Raw genomic sequence first — 20,634 nt, forward strand, 5'->3', positions numbered from 1 at the left:
ACAGAATAGGACATATCTGCACAATGCAATACTATTTGGAAATAAAATGCGTATCGGCTACAAACGGATAAACCTTGAAAACACGATGCCAAGTAAAAGAAGCCAAACACAGAAGGCCACATCTTGCATGATTCTTGCCTTATGAAGTATCAGAATAGGCAAATCCAGAGACAGAGGCTTAGTTGCCAGGGGATGAAGGATGAAGGGGGGAATTGGGAGTGATGGCGGACAGGCACAGGGTTCCTTTTTAAGGTGATGGAAGAAAAGTTCTGAAATTAGGTACTAGCTACGGGTGCACAAACCCAAGTTATATGGTCTCCACCAGGTGATTTCTTAGACTCTATTTTGTTTTACTTTCCCAACAAGGGACTTAATTTAGTCAAAGCCAGAGAAATAAGAAGTTGTGTACCTTAAAGACTTCGAATACAAGCTGATGGGAATCTGGTTACTATTTTCACTGCTTGCAGATGATCCCAAATTCAGAGAGAGAAGGTTCTGATCCAAATTCCAAGGCGCCAAACTGAACATTTAATCCCGTGACAATCTGCTGAGCCAGGCATTTCCACTGCAGAAGCTGGGATCTGAAAAAGCAGAGCCATCACATCAGGAACAGAGATGAGAGATTTCACATCCCAGAGGCCTCTAACAGCCAGATGAGTACAGGCTTCCCAAATCACTACTGGTACCCTGGAAGAACAATGAGCAAGATGTCTACAAAAAGGAAAAAAGGCACAGGATACTTCAAAAACAAAGAGAAGAGAAAAGAAAAATGAGAAGTTAACAGCAGAATGGTCAGTGCCACCAACTGCTTCTTAGGGCAAAGGCTGAAGAAATGGGTGTGGGCAGGCTGGTGATGGGTGAGTGAAGGGAAGAGAGCAGGCCGCTGCTGCTGAAAGCACTATCTAGCCAAAGATTCTCCGTCTACGAGACACAGGTCAATACACAAGACCTTATTCTTTATCTTATTCTATGTACAAGACACAGGTAAATACACAAGGCCAGGATTCTCTGACCCAGATCCTATAATTTGAATGAATAGTCTCTGTCTCCAACAGAAAACCATCCCCTCTAGTATTACCTGAGCCGCTCAGAAATGGCCAATTCCTTGTTAAGCAGTAAGCTATGTGTTTGAAAAAAAAATACCACATCACCATTTCTGAGACTTACTAACACAACCCTTGAGCTAAATGTTAAAATACAATCCACCGTTGGACCTGGGACTTCTTGATGGAGAACACACCTTAGAAGCTGGAGGTATCCGCCGCTTCGGTAGTTTGATGTGTTTAGACTGTGGTTGATGGGTAGACACAGCAATGTTTTCTACAGTCATGCTGGGAAGCTGCAAAAGCTTGTTCACAGTGGAGGTACTGTCTCTGGGTGTTGACTCTCGCAGTTTTACCTGGGAAGGAAAGGACTCCAACCCAGGAGGAGCAGCAGCAACGGCCTGAGTGTGGTGCTGCTGTCGCTGGCTCAATTGACTAAGAACCGGGGATGGTTCAGGCTGAGATTTGAAGTCTATGAAATATGTAAAGGGGGGAGGGGAAACAAGCAATAATCAATTATTTAGGAACATGGGCTTAGAGCTCCCTCTTCCACTATGACGAGAGTGAAAGGTTGTAGTCACCACCTATTTCTTCCAAGAACCTTCTACCTGAATCCTGTAAGTTGAGGGCGTGTGTGATGTATTAAAAACTGATAATATGATAAATGCAAAAAGGATGCCTGAATGGGTTTGTAGATAATTTTTAAAGCAGAGAGATGCTGTTTACATTAAGACATATGGAGTGGGCAAAAAGAACATGGAGCTGCTACACATGTTTAGCTAAGAGAGAATTCTATTTTGTTGCTTTATGGATTTTTTAACAAAACTGTTAAAAAATATGTTTTTCAGTAAGTAATGTGATACTACAAAATCTGAAAGGTAAAAAAAAAGTGTATGACTATAAATCACCCTTTCAACCCTATCCCAGATTCCTTCCACAGAGGCAGACATTGTACTATTTCCTGAGTATTTTCAGAGATACTGTTTCAAAACACAAATATGCAGCAGAGAAACACACATTATATATAGAGCTTCCTCACAAACCATTTGGTTTTCAAAAACTTGCCATATTCCCATGTGAAGGGCTATTTCATTTTTTGGCCACAGAGTAATCCAATGTGCACAGGCATCAATTTTTTAAAACCAATACTATATTAATGGGCTTTTAGATTTTCTAGTATCTTGCTAAGAAAAACAATGCTATAATGAATGTATTTTTATGTAAGACATTTGCTCAAGTGCAAGTATACCTGTGGGATCAACAACTAGAATAGGGTTAGGGTTCAAAGAACAACTCTATTTTAAATATTGACAAACACTTTAAAATTATTTCAATAGATACAACACACACTTTTTAATATGCTGATACCAACAAATTTTATCCTTCCTAATTTGAATGATGGAAAATGACATAAAAGATGCAAATTAAATGATACAAATTCATTGAGGCATCATTTTCATATACTCCAGTATTCTTTGCCTATGAACTCTGACAATAATACCCCTTTGTCCTTTTTTTTTTTTTTTTTAACCTGTTTAGTCTCCTTTTAGTTACTCTTTTTAATGAAGGAAGTTAGCCCTCTGTCTATGATTTTCAAATCAAATAGAAGTTGGCAATTTTTTCCAGTGAAGAGCCAGGTAGTAAATATTTTAGGCTTTGAAGGCCATCTGTTAGCACCTACTCAACTCTCCCTTTGTAGACTGAAAGTAGTTATAAGACAATACATAATGAATGGTCATGGCTATGTTCCAATAAAATGGTATTTACAAAAACAGCTGACAAACTTAGTTGAAGGTCTGCCAACCCATGACTTAGTATATTTCCATCTTAGATGAATCTACTTTTGGACTTTATTTTAGAGGCATGTGTAAGAAAGACAGGATTTCTAAAGAATATAGAAATAGCATGTACAAATCTAAAAACACCTATCACTCACTGCAGTGGGTTTGTGGAAAAAGGTTTAACAAAGGATTATAGCTGGCATGAGAAAAGCCACCTTGCTACTACACTGGCTCTTGGCCAATATCTGTGAACACAGAATTTTAATATATTCTAGGCAAAGGCTGCCAAGCACTCTTATCAGGTAAAAGTGACTCTCTGTGCCTTTAATGTCTGTACAATGTAGTTTATCATGAACACCTGCTTTCCTACTGGGAATGTGAAATTTTGGTATGTACTAGTCAGTCAGAGGGTACTTATGTATAACCAGCTCTCCAATAAAAAACTTAGAGTATTCAGGCTCTAATGAATTTTCTTGGTTAGACATGACTCCAAACCTGGGAGTAGTCTCAGATACTTCCTTAACAACAAACTGTTTCTTTCAGAGAGAAATGTGATCCCATGTCTTTTTAAGAAGCCCTAAACATAAACATGCCTAGGAAGCCAACCCTATGGTTAATAACCCTCCGCTATTCCTTAATACAGTGTGGTATTTGTATGCTGGTGGGAAAATGGGGGGTGTCTTAATGTCACAAAATCTGTGACAGTACAGTTTAGAAAATATTCAACTTATATACGGACCCGTTATATTATAAACCACTGACAATAAGGCTGGCACAAACCAGGATAATTACATATAAATATTAGAATGAGAAAGCAACCCAGAGGGAGTGATTTAAAATTCCACATCCCAATTCTGTCCCCACCATATTTTTGGTCGAGCTCAGAAAATTCTGTCCAGGCGCATTTACTCAAAACTGTTATTTCCTTATATTTGTATGGCTTTACCATGCTTTTGCAAATCTCTTCAAGTACTACTATCACTACTGATAACAACAAATAAATGCAGGTATTTATACAACACAAAGCTATCTGATTTAATTAGCAAACACAGGGGGCGGCTGGGTGTCTCAGTCGTTAAAGCAAACTGCTTTCGGCTCAGGGTCATGATTCCCAGGGTTCTGGGATCGAGGCCCGCATCGGGTTCCCTGCTCAGCTGGAAGCCTGCTTCTCCCTCTCCCAATCCCCCTGCTTGTGTTCCCCCTCTCGCTGTGTCTCTGTCAGATAAATAAAAAATTAAGTAAGAAAATTCATAAATGCCACAGAAATTCTACTAAAAAGAAAACATCTCTGCACAACTTCCACATTAGTGTTCCTCAGTCAACGCACTCTGCTAATGTTTAGCATGTTCCACTACGGGCAAACCACCAGAGAGAAAACGTTAATACTTACCAAAATGACTAAGAACTGAGGACTGGGAAGTTGAGGGCTTGAGGTCCCAAGAAGAAGTGGGTGTGGGTGGACTTGTACTATTCTGCTGTGTGGTGAACTGGTGGGGTAGTGGTAAACTGGCCCAAACTTGGAGCTTTCAACTGGTCAAAAACCTGGGAGCTGGTGATGTTTGCCATTTTGGAAGGTGCAAGCTCCCCAAATCCTGAACCAAGGACGGATGACTTTAAAAGGAAAAAAAAAAAAAAAAAAAAAAAGCAAAAATCCTCAGGCAAACTGTACTCCAGACTTTAAGTACATCAAGTATTTAACAAGAATTTTTAAAAAACTATAACCTAGAACATTTGAATAAATGAGTAAATACTAACATGAAAATATTACTACAAAATCTGATTACAGAACAAAATCTGATTAAATCCAACAATCCGTCTAGATTCTGATAAAGATATTAAAGGGAAGGGGGAATATTTTATCTGGGATTTTAAGACATTGCTTTGTTTTGGGCACTGTGGGTGGCTCAGTTGATTAGGTCACTGCCTTCGGCTCAGGTCATGATCCCAGGGTCCTGTGGTTGAGCCCCATGTCAGGGAGCTGCTTCTCCCTCAACCTCCTTCTCCCTTTGTTCCTCCAAACCCCCATTCGTGTTCTCCCTCTTTCTCCTGCAAATAAATTGTCCTCCCACACCAAGATTTTATTTATTTAGAGAAAAAGAGCATAAGTAGGGGGGGAGCAGCAGCCAGAGGGAGGGAGGGAGAACCAGGCTCCCTTGATGCAGGCCTCATCCCAGGACTCCAGGATCATGACCTGAACAGAAGCAGCCACTTAACCAATTGAGTCACCCGGCAGGAGCCCCATCAAATAAATGAAATCTTAAAAACAAAAAGACATTGCTTTTCTTTTTAAAAGTGATGCCCACAGGGGCACAGTGGGTGGCTCAGTAGGGTTTAAGCCTCTGCCTTCGGCTCAGGTCATGATCTCAGTGTCTTGGGATCGAGCCCCACATGGGGCTCTCTTGCTTGGCAGGGAGCCTGCTTCCCCCTCTCTCTGCCTGACTCTCTGCCTACTTGTGATCTCTCTCTCCCTCTCTCAAATGAATAAACAAAATCTTTAAAATAATAAATAAATAAATAAATAAAAGTGATGGCCACAAATTCACAAAAATGGTATCGTTTTTTTACACTAAAGATAAACTACCATGACTTAAATGACAAAGACAAGCTTCAGAAACAAAAGTACAGTATTTTCTTAATGTATGCAACAACAGTAATCATACTATTAAGTTTGATCACGGAAGGCTCCAGCCATGTCATCCTGCAAAAATTAAATGCAGGCTAGAGCACTTACTTAAAAAGTTAATATTCTAAAACAAACAGTAAATTACACATCGAGATATCTGTGTATTGGGCCAATACCCTGGACATCACTGCATTTCTTTCAAGTTGTTTTGATGACTAAGAACACCAAATACGCTCCTTAACTAAGTAGTGTAGTCCAAAAGAAAATGTTTTACACCTCTTCTATCTATCTTCATTCATCTATCCTATCAGGTCAGATACCAAGAGCCAATGAGAATGATATATGTAAAAAAATGAAACTGGACTCCCTTTCTACGCCAAAAAAACACAAAAATAAACTAGAAACAGATTAAAGACCTAAATTTGAAACCTGAAACCATAAAAATCCTAGAAGAGAACATAGGCAGTAATTTCATTCACATCGGCTACAAGCAACATTTTCCTAGATATGTCTCCTAAGGCCAGGAAAAAAAAAGCAAAAATAAACTATTGGGACTATACCAAAATAAGAAAGAAAACAAACAAACAAACAAACAAAAAAAACACAAGGAGAATGAAAGCCTACAACTCATGAACACAATGGCAGAAATCAACTGCATTTCTACATATCAAGATCCTTCAGTTTTCTACTAAAAAGGTAATTTATCAAAAACTAACTTTTTAAGGGCCCCGGGGTTGCTCAGTTAGTTAAGCATCTGCCTTTGGCTCAGGTCATGATCCCACAGTCGCCAGGACTGAGTTCCACATGGGGCTTCCCAGTCAGTGGGGAGTCTACTTCTTTCCTCTCGTGCCCCTCCCCCCTCGTGATTGCTCTCTCTCAAATAAATAAAATCTAAAGAAATAATAAAAAAAAATAAACTTTTTGAAACATTAAAAAGGTCAAAAAACAGGAATGACCTGCATTCTCTGAAGAGATCAGATACAGAAAGTTGAAATTATTATTTCTGTTAACACTACCCAAAGGCATGGAGTATCCCAGTTGTTTTAAGGAAATTCAAGTTCTCCAATCTGAGCAAAACATTAGGTTATAAGCAGTTTTGCAATACATAAAATAACAGAATCTGCTAACATTATTTATCACTACTCCAGAGGCCTTCCTCATGCTGTCCCCAAACACAGGTCTTATGTTGCTATGAATCCACCACAACCCAGTTCAAGCCCCCTTGTTCAGTAAAGGCTTCCAGGATGATGCTTCTATTCTTCTGATCGCTTTCCTCCCTCCATCAACTATTATCAAATGCAGTTTCTGTGTGTTTTGCAACACAATGAATCATCACTGAATCAAGGACTAACGCTTAGCTTCAGGTTAACACTTAGCACAGGACTTCTCAATTTCACCTGTATTTTAATCAATGGGGGCTTTAACAATGTGTATACTGATACACAAATATGTGTGCACTCACATATACACAAAACATACACAAGTGCCCAACTTGCAATCCCAAAATTGTGACTTATTTGGTCTATGTGGGACTCTGGCATTATACTTATTATTACTATTACTACTTTTGTTATTTACTCAAGTTCCCCCATGTGATTATAAAAAAGTACAGTAGGTTGAGCACCTTTGTTGTAATATGCTAAACAATACCTGTTCCAGTTTCTCAAGGTGCCTGTTCATTATGAAAGGCAAGGCCACACCAGAAGGCACTGTTAAGAACAAAAAAACACGGGGCGCCTGGGTGGCTCAGTGGGTGCGGTTAAGCCGCTGCCTTCGGCTCAGGTCATGATCTCAGGGTCCTGGGATCGAGTCCCGCATGGGGCTCTCTGCTCAGCAAGGAGCCTGCTTCTCTCTCTCTGCCTGCCTCTCTCCATCTACTGTCAAATAAATATAATAAAATAAATCTTTAAAAAAAAAAAAAACAAAAACAAAAAAACACTACTGTGTTCTACCTATGAGTGTCCTGGCTGAGATTCCAGCAGGTCAGCCTAGATATTATGTCAGCATACCAGTAGACAGATGGAAAGGCAAAAAGAAGAAGAAAGGACAGGAATGGTTCAATCAAAACTTGCAGGCACTGCGGCCCCTGGCTGGCTCAGTTGGGTGCAATGTGTGGCTCTTGATCTCAGGGTTACAAGTTCGAGCCCCCACACTGGGTGTAGAGATTGCTTGCTTTAAAAAATTAAATAAGGGGAGCCTGGGTGGTTCAGTGGGTTAAAGCCTCTGCCTTCGGCTCAGGTCATGATCCCAGGGTCCTGGGATCAAGTCCCGCATCTGGGCTCTCTGCTCCGCAGGGAGCCTGCTTCCTCCTCTCTCTCTCTGCCTGCCTCTCTGCTACCTACCTGTGATCTCTCTCTGTCAAATAAATAAATAAAATCTTTAAAAAAATTTAAATTAAAAAAACAAAAAACAAAACTTGAGGGTATTATTAGACCTTCTCAAAACAGAGACAGCATCATGCCCTGGGCTGTCCTACTTCAAGCACTGACACCCTCTCATACATAATCATCAGTGACACTAAAAATGCCAAGTCCCAAGCCAGTTATACATGACATGACATGTCTGCAGAGTAGAAGACAGCAATGAAAAGTTTACATATTTCATTCTCTATTTTATTAGGGTTCAGCAAATGATTTTTGAGTCAATAAGGGGACAAGATATCATATTTGTACAAAATTTTGTTTCTCAACCACAGATTTCAGGTAAAACATAGCAAATGAACCAAAATAATTCCCACTAGTGAAAGCTGTGGATCTGTATTCCAAACGCCCCCATCCCCCCACTGCCAAATGAGAGCTGCCTAAAGTTAGGGCCTTCAGTTCACCATTCTGCAGCCACATTCTTTGATATTCTATGCTCTAAGATTTTACTCCCATCAGACTATCTTCATATCCTTCTCTACCAGTTCCTAGAGTCCTGACAGGACTTAAATTTTCATGGGAAGTTAAAGCCAGATATGCAAGCAGCAGATACCCCTGTTTTAATGAAAACATATCCATATCATAAGGTCCTCCACTAGAGTGGCATGTTAAGAAAAAGTACACTAATTTTACAAAAAAAAAAAAAAAAAAAAAACCAAAAATGCAAAAAATATAAGCACCTAGAAATGTTTTAGCATGATTTTAGCAAGCCAATTCTGACAAACATCTGCATTTAACTAAATTGGAAAACAAATGAATTTTCATGTCGTAAGTACAGACTTTCAAACCAAATCCAAGAAAAAAAATTACCAGTAAGAAGGATGCCTGAGTGATTACGACTCAAGATTTCAACTAATTGTAAAAAAGGTAGCACAGTCATTAAACATCTGCCTTCACCTCAGGTCATGATCCCAGAGTCCTGGGATCAAGACTCGTGTTGGGATCCCTGCTCAGCAGGAAGCCTGCTTCTCCCTCCCCCACTACCCCCTGCTTGTGTTCCTGCTCTTGCGGTCTCCCTCTCTGTCAAATAAATAAATAAAATCTTTACCCGCCCCTCCAAAAAGAAGAAGTATTTCCAATCTTTGTCCAGAAAACTCAGAGTAGCTCAATTCCACATGGCAACATCAGATATGTGCTTGGTAATTCTCACATCATTGTTTTCTGGACTGATATCTACTGCAGATATATTTTTATTTATAAAATAATTATAAGGCAAGTGTCATTCTGGAATACATTTGCTTATGGGTACATTTCTTCAAATCCCATACTAAAATAAAAGTGAGTTACCAGACTCTGAGGAGAATAGGAGTTGACAGCAGTGGAGCTGCCAGTCCCTGGTGCCATCTGATTGTTGTGCTGAGAATTTGTTGAAGACAAGGGCTTGACCAAAGCCCTGCTGTTTGGGAAGTTTCAAAGGAGTTGACTTCTGAGGCTTGACTGGGAGGAACAGGCTTCTGGAGCAAGGCTACCAGATCAATGCTAAGCAGACAAAAGCAAATGAGGAACGAGTCAAAGAAAATCTTATCAATAATGAATTTGAGAAGTGAATCAATATAGAGTAAATTCATGTTAAAAATATTTAAGTGAGGAAAACCTTTTGGAAACGGGAATTTTAAAGGAGCCAAAAGGATAGCATAAAAAAAAAAGCATACAAAGCCACAGAGACTAAAGCAGGACTTGGCAGAGAAATGAAAAGGTACATAAAGACAGCTCCACAGAAACAAGCACAATAACAACTGATTTGAAAACTTGGAGCAATGGGGCGCCTGGGTGGCTCAGTGGGTTGAGCCGCTGCCTTCGGCTCAGGTCATGATCCCAGGGTCCTGGGATCGAGCCCCGCATCGGGCTCTCTGCTCGGCAGGGAGCCTGCTTCCCTCCCTCTCTCTCTCTGCCTGCCTCTCCATCTACTTGTGATTTCTCTCTGTCAAATAAATAAATAAAATCTTAAAAAAAAAAAAAAAAAGAAAACTTGGAGCAAATGAGTAAATAAACAATTTTATGAAGTTTGGCTCATTTTCTGTAAAATATTTTGCCCCACTCATAACTCAGTACCAATGTTTCTTAAACTTGCCTCAAGGAGAGTGAATCCCTGTTGGGGGGGGGGGAATGAGAACCACAGTCATGGTAGACAATTCAAGTAGTTTCCCATTTATCATAAATACCCCCCTGTGAGTTCTACATTTCTAAGCTATAATATAATTTAAGTTTATATAAAACTCCAATAATTTTCTCACTTAAAAATTCAGGAAGCGGCGCCTGGGTGGCTCCGTCTGCTAAGCATCTGCCTACGTTTCAAGTGGGGATCAAGCCCACATCAAGCCTGCCACTCCCCCCACTTGGGCACCCACTCTCTGTCAAATGAATTTCAAAAATCTTAAAAGAAAAAATACTCAGGAAAAAATGTACAAAATATAAAAAATGCACAAATGCCCTGTTAGCTACAACTCTTGTAAATGTCCCCAGTAAAAGAAGAGAGAATCATGGTCTGAAAACCTAAAAGCATGAGTAAGAAATATAATCTTCTAGACCTATACTACCTGACATGTAAGTGCACTAACTCTTCTCCACAGAACCTGTAAGGTGCTCAGGATTAACTCACATAGTAATTTACTCCATAAACCCTTTCAAAGGCCAGTTTCCAGTCAGTTGTATTTGTTTTTTTTTGTTGTTGTTTTGTTTTAATGCCCTCTCATTTCCCAATTGTGACCTCTGGTCCCATCTTTTTCCCTCCTGTTTCACTGAGTAGGGAGGAGGAGGCTTCTTTTTTTTTTTTTAAATGAAAATGACCCTATGAAAATGAGTAACGAATACAGTAAGGAAGTTCTATCCACTTAACAAGAAATTCCTAGCAATTCACAAAACCTTTGTTCATTTTATTTCCCTATAATGAAGTCTTACAACCATCTCATTTAACACGAAATTAAGTGTGTGTCAGATTCAAAATTTCCTTCAATTTTCTGAGGTCATATAAAGGCTTTTCATCCTCCTAGATCATTGTATTTTGAAACCATAATCAAAAGTTTTTTGAGTTATTGTAGATGAGATGGGTAGATGAGAATTAGATATATAAAATATGTCCAAGGGGCGTCTGGGTGGCTCAGTGGGTTAAAGCCTCTGCCTTCGGCTCAGGTCATGATCCCAGGGTCCTGGGATTGAGCCCCGAGTTGGGCTCTCTGCTCAGCAGGGAGGCCTGCTTCTCTCCCTCTCTTGCCTGCCTCTCTGCCAACTTGTGATCTCTGTCTGTCAAATGAATAAATAAAAATCTTAAAAAAAAAAAATTCATTCTGCACATTCTAATGCTTCTATTTTTCTGAAAACTCTTTTTTCTGTAATCTAGGAGACTAGATTATAACTCGTAGAGCCCATATAAAATGAGAAGTTTGTATTAGACTCAAAAGATCTAAATAAATGGTATTTATACATAGAAACCAAAGGATATTTTGTATTAGGTTCATCGTGTCAAAATACAATATATTGTATTATACTAAGTGAAATAAGTCAATCAGAGAAAGACAATTATTATATGATCTCACTGATATGAGGAATTTGAGAAACAAGACAGAGGATCACAGGGGAAGGGAGGGAAAAATGAAAAAAGATGAAAACCAGCGAGGGAGAGACTCTTAATCTCAGGAAAACAAACTAAGGGTTGCTGGGGGGTGAGGGAGCACGGGTGGTGGGAGGAATGGGGTGGCTTGGTGAGGGATATTGGGGAGGGTATGTGCTATATGGTGAGCGCTGTGAATTGAGTAAGACTGATGAATCACAGACCTATACCCCTGAAACATTAATACATTATATGTTAAATTTTTAAAAAACCATATATTTACAAAAAAAAAAAAGAACCATTAAATAAATTTAATATTATCAAATAAGCTTACAGTCAGTGGAGCATGCAACTATCAATCTTAGGGTTTTGAGTTTGAGCCACATGTTGGGTAGAAATTACTTAAAGAAATAAAAAAGTCTTTGAAAATAATTTAAGTTAAGGGGACGCCTGGGTGGCTCAGTGTGTTAAGCTGCTGCGTTCGGCTCAGGTCATGATCTCAGGGTCCTGGGATCGAGTCCCACATCCGGCTCTCAGCTCAGTAGGGAGCCTGCTTCCCTCTCCCTCTCTCTGCCAAATAAATAAATAAAACCTTAAAAAAAAATTTTAAGTTAAACAAAACAGGCTTAACATAATCTCTATCACAAATGATGACAAGTCACAAACATCGCTATTTTAATTCATCAGATAATACAATAAATTAGAAAATGATAGAGGCTCTGTCAGCTCACAAGGAAGGTTAGGGATAAAACAAAATCTTAGAAGGAATAAGTTAAAACCTTAGAGATTCCAGGAAAGAGAAAAAAAAAGAGACCTAGTAAGACCCAAAACAAATTTCCGGAGCAAGAAATTTAAATTATGCTTTGAATAACAGACAAAAGGTGACAAAAATTGTTACCTTTGCCCAGGTGTGACATGATTCTCCGCTGGGAACAGCTGAGGCCGTGAAGACCTTTGTTTCAGAAAGCTGTTTGGAAAGTAATAAAAAAAAAAAAAGACTTTGATTTTATTTTACAGAACATGAAAACTAAAAATGTATCAAATTTCTGACAATTTTCCGTCAATGGTACTCTTATTACACTTCACCCAAAAAGTAGTCTAAGAGAAAGAAAATACATTAAGTGATGATGACAAGTAATATTGTTCAGGTGAAGGTAATTTTAGATTGGCAAACCCATAAAAAGGATTTCACATCAGGGAAAGAATGAAGTCAAGTCAGAGCAGGGTTCTATTTGACATTACACAAAATGAGGAAGAAAACAAAATGACATTATACAAAACGACATACACAAAAAAAAACCACCACAAATGCCCAACGTTTGGAAGGGCAAAAAAACCCTGACATTTTCTTTCCCCCAAAACAGATGGTTTTAGTATTTTTGTTATTAGTAAATCTGTATTTCTTTTTTTTATTAAGTCATAGGTTTCCATTTTTATATAGAAACAACTCTGTTGAGGTTATACCACATTCAATAATCAGATAATGCTCAAACCAAATAACTTAAGTTTTGTCATGTGAATATGTCCATGAAATCATCACAAAATCAAGACAATGAACATAGTACCCCAAAAGTTTGCTCCTGTCCCTATGTAAGCAATCCCTCCTACTATTTACCTTAGCAACCACCAATGTGTTTTCTGTCACCAGAGATGAGTGTTTTAATTTCTAGAATTTTAAGTGGAATTTTAAAATATGCAGGTTATTTTTTGGTCTGGCTTTCTTCAGTGAATACAATTATTTTAAATTTATACATATTGTCTAAATGCCCTTTTAAGTATTAAGGACCCCAGAATAAAATTTTTTGTAAAGTTCAACTCACATTATTGAAAGGTAGGCTCTTCTCACATTTTCAAAGTGTGAGCTTTCAAAGGCTGAAAAAATGATGACCTAATGAGATTATGTGAGAAACTGCAGAAAATCTTTCAAAGACTGCTGTAATACTTATCAACTCTAACAGTCTCAGAACTCTGAAAACACTGTATAATAATCAGGTTGCCTTACATATTAATATTCTGGCAGGGGCAGAGTAGACAGTAGGTGTCCGTTTTCTATAAAAAACAAATAAAAGGGGTACCTGGGTGGCTCAGTCGGTTAACTGGCTGCCTTTGATTCCGGTCATGATCCCAGGGTCCCAGGATTGAGCCCACGTCAGGCTCCTGCTCAGGGAGAGCCTGTTTCTCCCTCTCCCTTTGCCTGCCTCTCTGCCTACTTGTGTTCTGTCAAATAAATAAACAAAATCTTAAACATAAATAAATAAATGAATGAATGAATAAATAAATAAATATAAAAAAGTGCTGAATAGGAGTTACACTGCACCTGTTCCCAGGTGGTATCTTAAAGAGTCCCCAAGGAATTCATTTTTGCCTTAACTCTATTTAATACCTAAGATTCTATAAAGACACAGAGAAAAGCAATAAAGGAGTAACTGTGAAAAGCAAAGCCACAAAAACAGTAAACAGTTCAAAGCAAATGAGAGAACCCACATTAACCACTGACATCCTCTTTAACCTTGGTAGAATACAAAAAAAATTAGTTTCCTCCTTCTCTATTTTCTAAAAAAAGGAGAGGGGCAACTACTGGCTCAGCCAGTAAATCATGATTCTTGATTCAAGCCTCACGTAGTAGGTGCAGAAGCTACTTAAAAATAAAATCTTTTTTTAAAAGTATGTAAAAAGTAAGCAATCTCAGATTTCAAGAGACACAAGCTGTATTTTAGAATTTGTGAAAAGAAAAAAAATCAAAAGAAAATACATAAAAATTATTTAAAGTGGCTGCAACCTGGCTGGCTCAGTTAGTAGAGCATGCAACTCTTTGATCTTGGGTTTGCAGGTTTAAGCACTATGCTAAATGCAGAAATTACTTAAAGGGAAAAAATGGAGTAGGGAAGGAAGGGTTAATAGGTATTGTTGTTTTGGGTTATTCTTAGAGATTTACTTATTTATTCAAAAGAGAGAAAGTGAGTGTGGCAGGGAGGGAGAATCTCAAGTAGACACCTGTTGAATGTGGAGCCCAAACATGGAACCTGACCTCACCACCCCGAGATCAGTTGACCTGAGCTGAAAACAAGAGTTGGACCCTTAATTCAGAACTGAGCCCCCAGGTACTCCAACAGTTATTGTTCTAAGTTCTTTTTTTTTTTTTAAAGATTTTATTATTTATTTGATAAGAGAGAAATCACAAGTAGATTGAGAGGCAGGCAGAGAGAGAGAGAGAGGGAAGCAGGCTCCCTGCTGAGCAGAGAGCCCGATGCGGGACTCAATCCCAGGACCCTGGGATCATGACCTGAGCCAAAGGCAGCGGCTTAACCCACTGAGCCACCCAGGCGCCCCTATTGTTCTAAGTTCTACATAGAATTTTCTATGTTTTGCCTTAGATTACTCATGTTTCAATCACCATTATTTTATATCAGGAAAGTTTTAAATTTTTGGATACTTTGAGAAAAGATATCCAAATTTCCTATGCTAATTCTTATCATTAATTACAAATTATACTGTGGACATAATATGGACTCTCCAGAATATTAATCTCTATGTGCGTACGTTTGAACTGCTTGTTAACAACATTCACTGGAAGACCTCATCTAACCCACAGAACAACTAATCGAAAGTCAAACAGGATAACTGTTATGATATTCATTACACTGGGCGGAAAAGAGAAGGCTCAATAAGGAAAGATGCATCACTCAAAGTCAATAGGTCAGTTCAGTCAGAATTTGAATACAGGCCTTTTTTCTTTTTTTTAAGATTTATTTATTTATTTTTAAATATTTATTTATTTATTTGACAAAGAGAGATCGCAAGTAGGCAGAGAGGCAGGCAGACAGAGAGAGAAGGAAGCAAGCTCCCCGCTGAGCAGAGAGCCCGATGCGGGGAGGGGATCGATCCCAGGACCCTGGGATCACAACCTGAGCCGAAGGCAGAGACTTAACCCACTGAGCACCCAGGCACCCCTATTTTTTATTTATTTGAGAGGGAGAGAGAGGAGAGCACAGGGGAGGGGGGGAGGGAAAGGTAGACTCCCGCTGAGCAGGAAGCCCAATGAGCTGGTTCATTACTAGGATGCTAGGAGTTTGACATGAGTCAAAAGCAGCCACTTACACCAACTCAGCACCCAGGCACCCCATGGCCTTTTGCATTCTGATCCCTGCTCATCTTCTAACCTGCCTGCCTGTGACCCAGACAGGAGCCAAAAAGCTCCTAGCTCTAAAGCTTCTAGCACTGAAAATATTTCTTCCTCCCAAACAAACACTTGGCAAAAATTCTAGTAACAAAGACACTGAAAAATTGAACAGCTCTGTTTCAAGTAAGATGAAGTTCCCACAGCTGCTCACTCTATCTTCCTTCGTCACTGGTACCCATCCCTCCACTGATTCAAGTAAGCATCTACCTAGTCCATCATCCTCCTATTACCAGTACTACAGAGCCTGATGACATCATACCCCAAAGATTTTATGGTTAATATATGGCAGAAGTGAATACATACCTTTAAATCTCAATCAAATGAGCACTTCTATTGTCTCGCTTCCTCATACTCAACCCAGTCTGCTCACTAACAAACCAGATACAATACTGCTTTGCAGCAGAAAAGGGGTGGCATACTGTAGGTCATTTCTTTAAGAATGTACTTGTAGGGGGGGTGCCCGTTGTCTCAGTCTATTAAGCATTGACTTTGGCTCAGGTCATAAATTCACGGTCCTGGGAGTTTGCCTGTCTCTCTCTCCTCTGTCCCTCTCCGTTTGTGCTGTCTCTCTCTCACTCAAATAAAATCTTTAAAGTATATATATTCTTATCAAATAATAAATAAAAAATATACACCTGTAAAAACGGTAGGGGAGGGCAGGAAATTTTTCTCAGGAAAAAAATTTTCAAAGTCGGGGTCATTTTATGATATTAAAGGTCAATATTGGGGGCACCTGGCTAGCTTTGTCAGTAGAGCATGCAACTCTTTGGTCTTGGGTTCGTGAGTTTGAGCCTCATACTGGATGCAGAAATTACTTAAAAATGAATAAATTTAAAACCCATTATTTAAATAAATAAAGGCCAACACTTATCATCTCTTTATTCTCACCCACACAATGTTTGCTCTCAATGATGTACATATACCTGTTCTGGAGCTTGAGAGTCAAACAGAAAATTGGTACAAAACATAAAATATAGGGCTACTTGTTCAGTTATATTTTATTAAGTTAAAATTCTTTTTTAACCAAATAATATCTTATGCTGGGGACCAGAGTTTACAGATCAACACTACCAGAACTAAAGTAGTACACTAAAAAATGTCTATGGAATAAACAAATATAACAAGAATCTAGTTTTAAGAAGAAGAAGGGGGGGTCGGGACCTAGAACCAGAATCACTTATTCAGTTTAATTTCAGCTGTGACCCAAAACACCATCTCCATTAAAAAAAAAACACTATAAAAAATAAAAGGTCAGGGCAACACCATCAGTTGATTATCAGAACGAAGAAGGGATGCCTGGGTGGCTCAGGTGGCTAAGCATCTGACTTTGGCTCAGGTCATGATCTCAGGTCCTGGGATCAAGTCCCACATCTGGCTCCGTGTTCAGCAAGGACCCTTGCTTCTCCCTCTCCCTCTGTGCCTCACCCTGCTTGAGCACTTTCTCACTCACTCTCAGATAAATAAAATCATAAAAAATTTAAACTTTTTAAAAAGAACAAACAAAACAGAAAAAATAAGTGAAAAAATGATTTCATCCGTTTTACTACTGGTCATTTTTAAATGGGTGCTTTATTTTTTCTTTAATGGTTTTTTTTTTTTTTTTTAATTTGACAGAGACACAGCAAGAGAGGGATAGGGGGGTTGCAAGGGGAGAAGCATGCCTCCCATGGAGCAGGGCACCTGATATGGGGCTTAAACCCAGGACCCTGAGATCATGAGCTAATCCAAAGTCAGCAGCTTAACAGCAGAGCCACCAGGCACTCCAAAGTGGATGCTTTTAAAACCAAGTTTCTTAAAAAAAATCTCAACACCCCAAACTTCCTTCTGAGAAGCATTTGCTAAAAAAAACATGATCATCACAGATATCCAAAAAAGAATGAAACAACTATAGGTCTCCAGCTTTCTTCAAGGAATGTATACCCCCTATCAAAAACCAAAAGAAGACAAATCTAATCTGATGCTAAATACTTACATCTTCAGTCCAGTCGTCTGTTGTCCACTCTTCCACAGAATTCTTCCAGGTTCCTATTGACAATAATCACAGTTTACATCACAAAGCCAAAATACTATCTTACTCCAAATAATTCTTGGTTTGTATACTGCACAAGATGTGTCATGTTATCTCATGAATTTAGTTTACCAATCCAAGAAAATATGAAGCTATTCTCAATAAAATGTCATGTTGTCAAATAACCAACTTAGCTAGCTTACTATGCACATAAACTCAAATCAATTTCTCAAACTTATTTTGCATCAGTTGTAGATCATATTCAAGCAATTCTGCCATGAGTAAGAAAGTATGAACACAGCACAAGTACAATGAGATCCTTATGATATATAAAATTTTAAAACAGAACAAAGTTAATTATGAAGCTGGTCTGCCTTGGACCCTAATTTCATGTTGATTACTGAATTCATAGACACCTCCTTGTTGTAAGGTATTTGTTCCATTCTATGATTTCCTAACAGTCAGTCCTTGCTGACATGAAGTACAGTGCTAATAAACTCCTGCCTTACTGGGTACAGACGATCCGCTCAAACAACTGTTACAGAACAAACAGCTACCAAATTATTAAGCGTTTTAAGAAGAAAGCACTTGTGGGGGCACCTGGGTGGCTCAGTCAGTTAAGTGTCTGCCTTTGGCTTGGGTCATGATCCCAGATGGAGTTTCTGGGATCAAGCCTGAAGTCAGGCTCCCTCTTCAGCGAGAGTCTGCTTTCTCCCTCCCTCTCTGTCCCTTCCTCTGCTCTGCTCTCTCTCTCTCTCTCGCTCACTCACTCTCAAATTAATAAAATCCCTTTTAAAAATTTAAAAAAAAAAAAAAAAAGCATTTGTGTTCCAGAAATACTGACTTCAGTATTCAGAGATCCTATATGAGTACAGGTCCATTATTTTTAACTACACATGCAAATACACACCCAGAGGAAAAAGAAAAAAATTTAAGATTTTATTTATTTATTTGTCAGAGAGCGAGCGAGCCAGAGTGCACAAGCAGGCAGAGGCAGATGCAGAGAGATAAGCAGTCTCCCCGCTGAGCAAGGAGACTGATGTGGGACTTGATCCTAGGACCCTGGGATCATGACCTGAGATGAAGGCAGCAGCTTAACCAACTGAGTCACCCAGGCGTCCCGAGAAAATGGTTTTTAAAAGAAAATATACTAAGATATCAACTATAACTACAACCAGGAAGACTGTGGATGTTTTCATTCCTTCCCAGCGGAAGAAATGAGCTGAGCATCTGACCTATAATGAGGTCTGTGTGTGGAGAGGACAAAGGGAAGAGAAGAAAGGAAACACTCTTGAGAAAAAAGGGCAGGTAACCAGAGCTAATCTCCTTGGAATGAAGTCAATAACCTAATAACCAAATGCCTCATAAATAGATGGTTATTACCTAGGAAAAGAGTCCTTCTCATTGGAATGCTTCTGATTTGGATGTCCCTAGTTTTAGGACTGGTTATGGCCAAACATAGAACTGATGAATGTATGCAGTATGGCTCCCTATAAAATATCACCTAAGATACGCTTCTACCTGGAAGATTTTTCAAACCTGAAAATATTCACTGTTGTGAGAAACCTACACACCTCACTGACAGACTTCATCTATTATTGTGGATCATAGAGCATATATACTATAAGAAGGAAGAATGTGGAAAAAGGATACAGGTACTCATTGTTCTTCTTGTGCCTCTCAACTGCATGTATCCTCGAAATATCTGTAATATCCCTAAGGCGTCTCTTCTTTCTATTTCTTAATTTAAGGGTTTATCTCATTCTTTAATTCTTTCAAACATTTATTATAACACCAGCTGCATGTCAGGTACGCTCTGTTAGATCATCAAAAGCAGTCTCTCTTTGAGGAGGTCACACTTACTAGCAAGAAACTTGTGAACAAATGACCATGTAATGAGATGAGTGCAAATATATACTCTCTAAGCATAAACAAGATACAGTGAAAGGAATAAATATTGCTGTGGAGTTCTAGGAGAGGTAATCATAACCAAGATTTTTTTCAAGTAGGAAGGGAAAGGAAAGAGCCCTTTCAGGGAAGAAACAGGTTTGCTAACAAGGTAGCTAACAGCATGGTGTGATTAGAGAACTGGTAAGCAGCTTTACATTGCTTGAGTATAAATTCTCATTTCCAAAGTAATGGGAAATTCAGAGAGCCATCAGATTTGTTTTTGTTGTGTGGTTTTTTTGTTTGAGAGGGATCAGATCTTAGAGAGACATTTGAAGCCACAATAAGGCTTTCGTCCTTAATCTTATAAGTGATGGGGTATCATTTAAAGATTTTTAGGAAGGGAAGGGGAGATTAGAGTTTTCAAAGAACCTAGTTGACCAGAAGAGGCTGATACAGGAAAGGGAAGCCAAGATGAAGACTAAACAGAGGCAGGGACAGTGAGAAAACAGATTTGAAAGTAGAGCTTTTGGAGTGAGGTTTATGATTTTAAGAATATACTCTTAGAAGAAAAATGGGAGAAGGTGGCCACAGAGGTTGAAAATGACAATTGCAGACTTGCTGAGTTAGGGTCCCTATGGAACATCAGGGTGGACACATCCCAAAGGCTTATTGAACGGTGTAGGGCTCAGAAGATATGGGTGGATCCTGATGGGTTTGACAGCTGTCAGCATGAAGGGGCATGGGTGGCAAAAGCCATGGGAATGACTAAGATGACCCAGGAAGAGACAGAGAGGGAGAGGGAAGAGCATCAAGCCAGGGTTTATCAGCAACACCAAGCTGTCAGGTTTGGCAAAGTAAGGCAGACAGCAATATCACTGGGGAACCATCTAATTAGAGCCAGCAGAAGGAAGATCATGAAGTTGGTGGTTTGTTGTTTTATGGTCAGTTTTTGTACTTGAAGGAAACTTCACCCTTCCATCCGTCCAGTCAGTAATTTTTTGCACAGCTTAAGTTCTTGCACAACTGGAAGAAAGAGTAGTTCTCCCAGAGAAGTTCACATTGAGGGGTGAAGGGGGAATGGGAAGGGGGAGAAAAACTGACAGAAAAGCTAACAATTGGGGAAGATTATAGGAGAAATGATT

At 39.1% G+C, this 20,634-nt stretch overlaps 1 non-coding gene and 1 pseudogene across 1 annotated transcript; both read right to left on the reverse strand.

Moving 5' to 3' along the window:
* The window catches only part of LOC123390310, a 31,286-nt pseudogene extending 12,021 nt beyond the window's left edge, over window positions 1–19,265 (reverse strand).
* Window positions 8,952–9,034, reverse strand: LOC123390311. Its single transcript, XR_006604912.1, has one exon. It is a non-coding gene; the product is annotated as a small nucleolar RNA SNORD121A (small nucleolar RNA).
* Window positions 19,266–20,634: the final 1,369 nt, after the last annotated feature.

The sequence above is a fragment of the Mustela putorius genome, unplaced genomic scaffold (genome assembly GCF_011764305.1).
Source record: "Mustela putorius furo isolate JIRA1106 unplaced genomic scaffold, ASM1176430v1.1 tig00537299_pilon_pilon_pilon, whole genome shotgun sequence".
Classification (NCBI taxonomy): domain Eukaryota; kingdom Metazoa; phylum Chordata; class Mammalia; order Carnivora; family Mustelidae; genus Mustela; species Mustela putorius.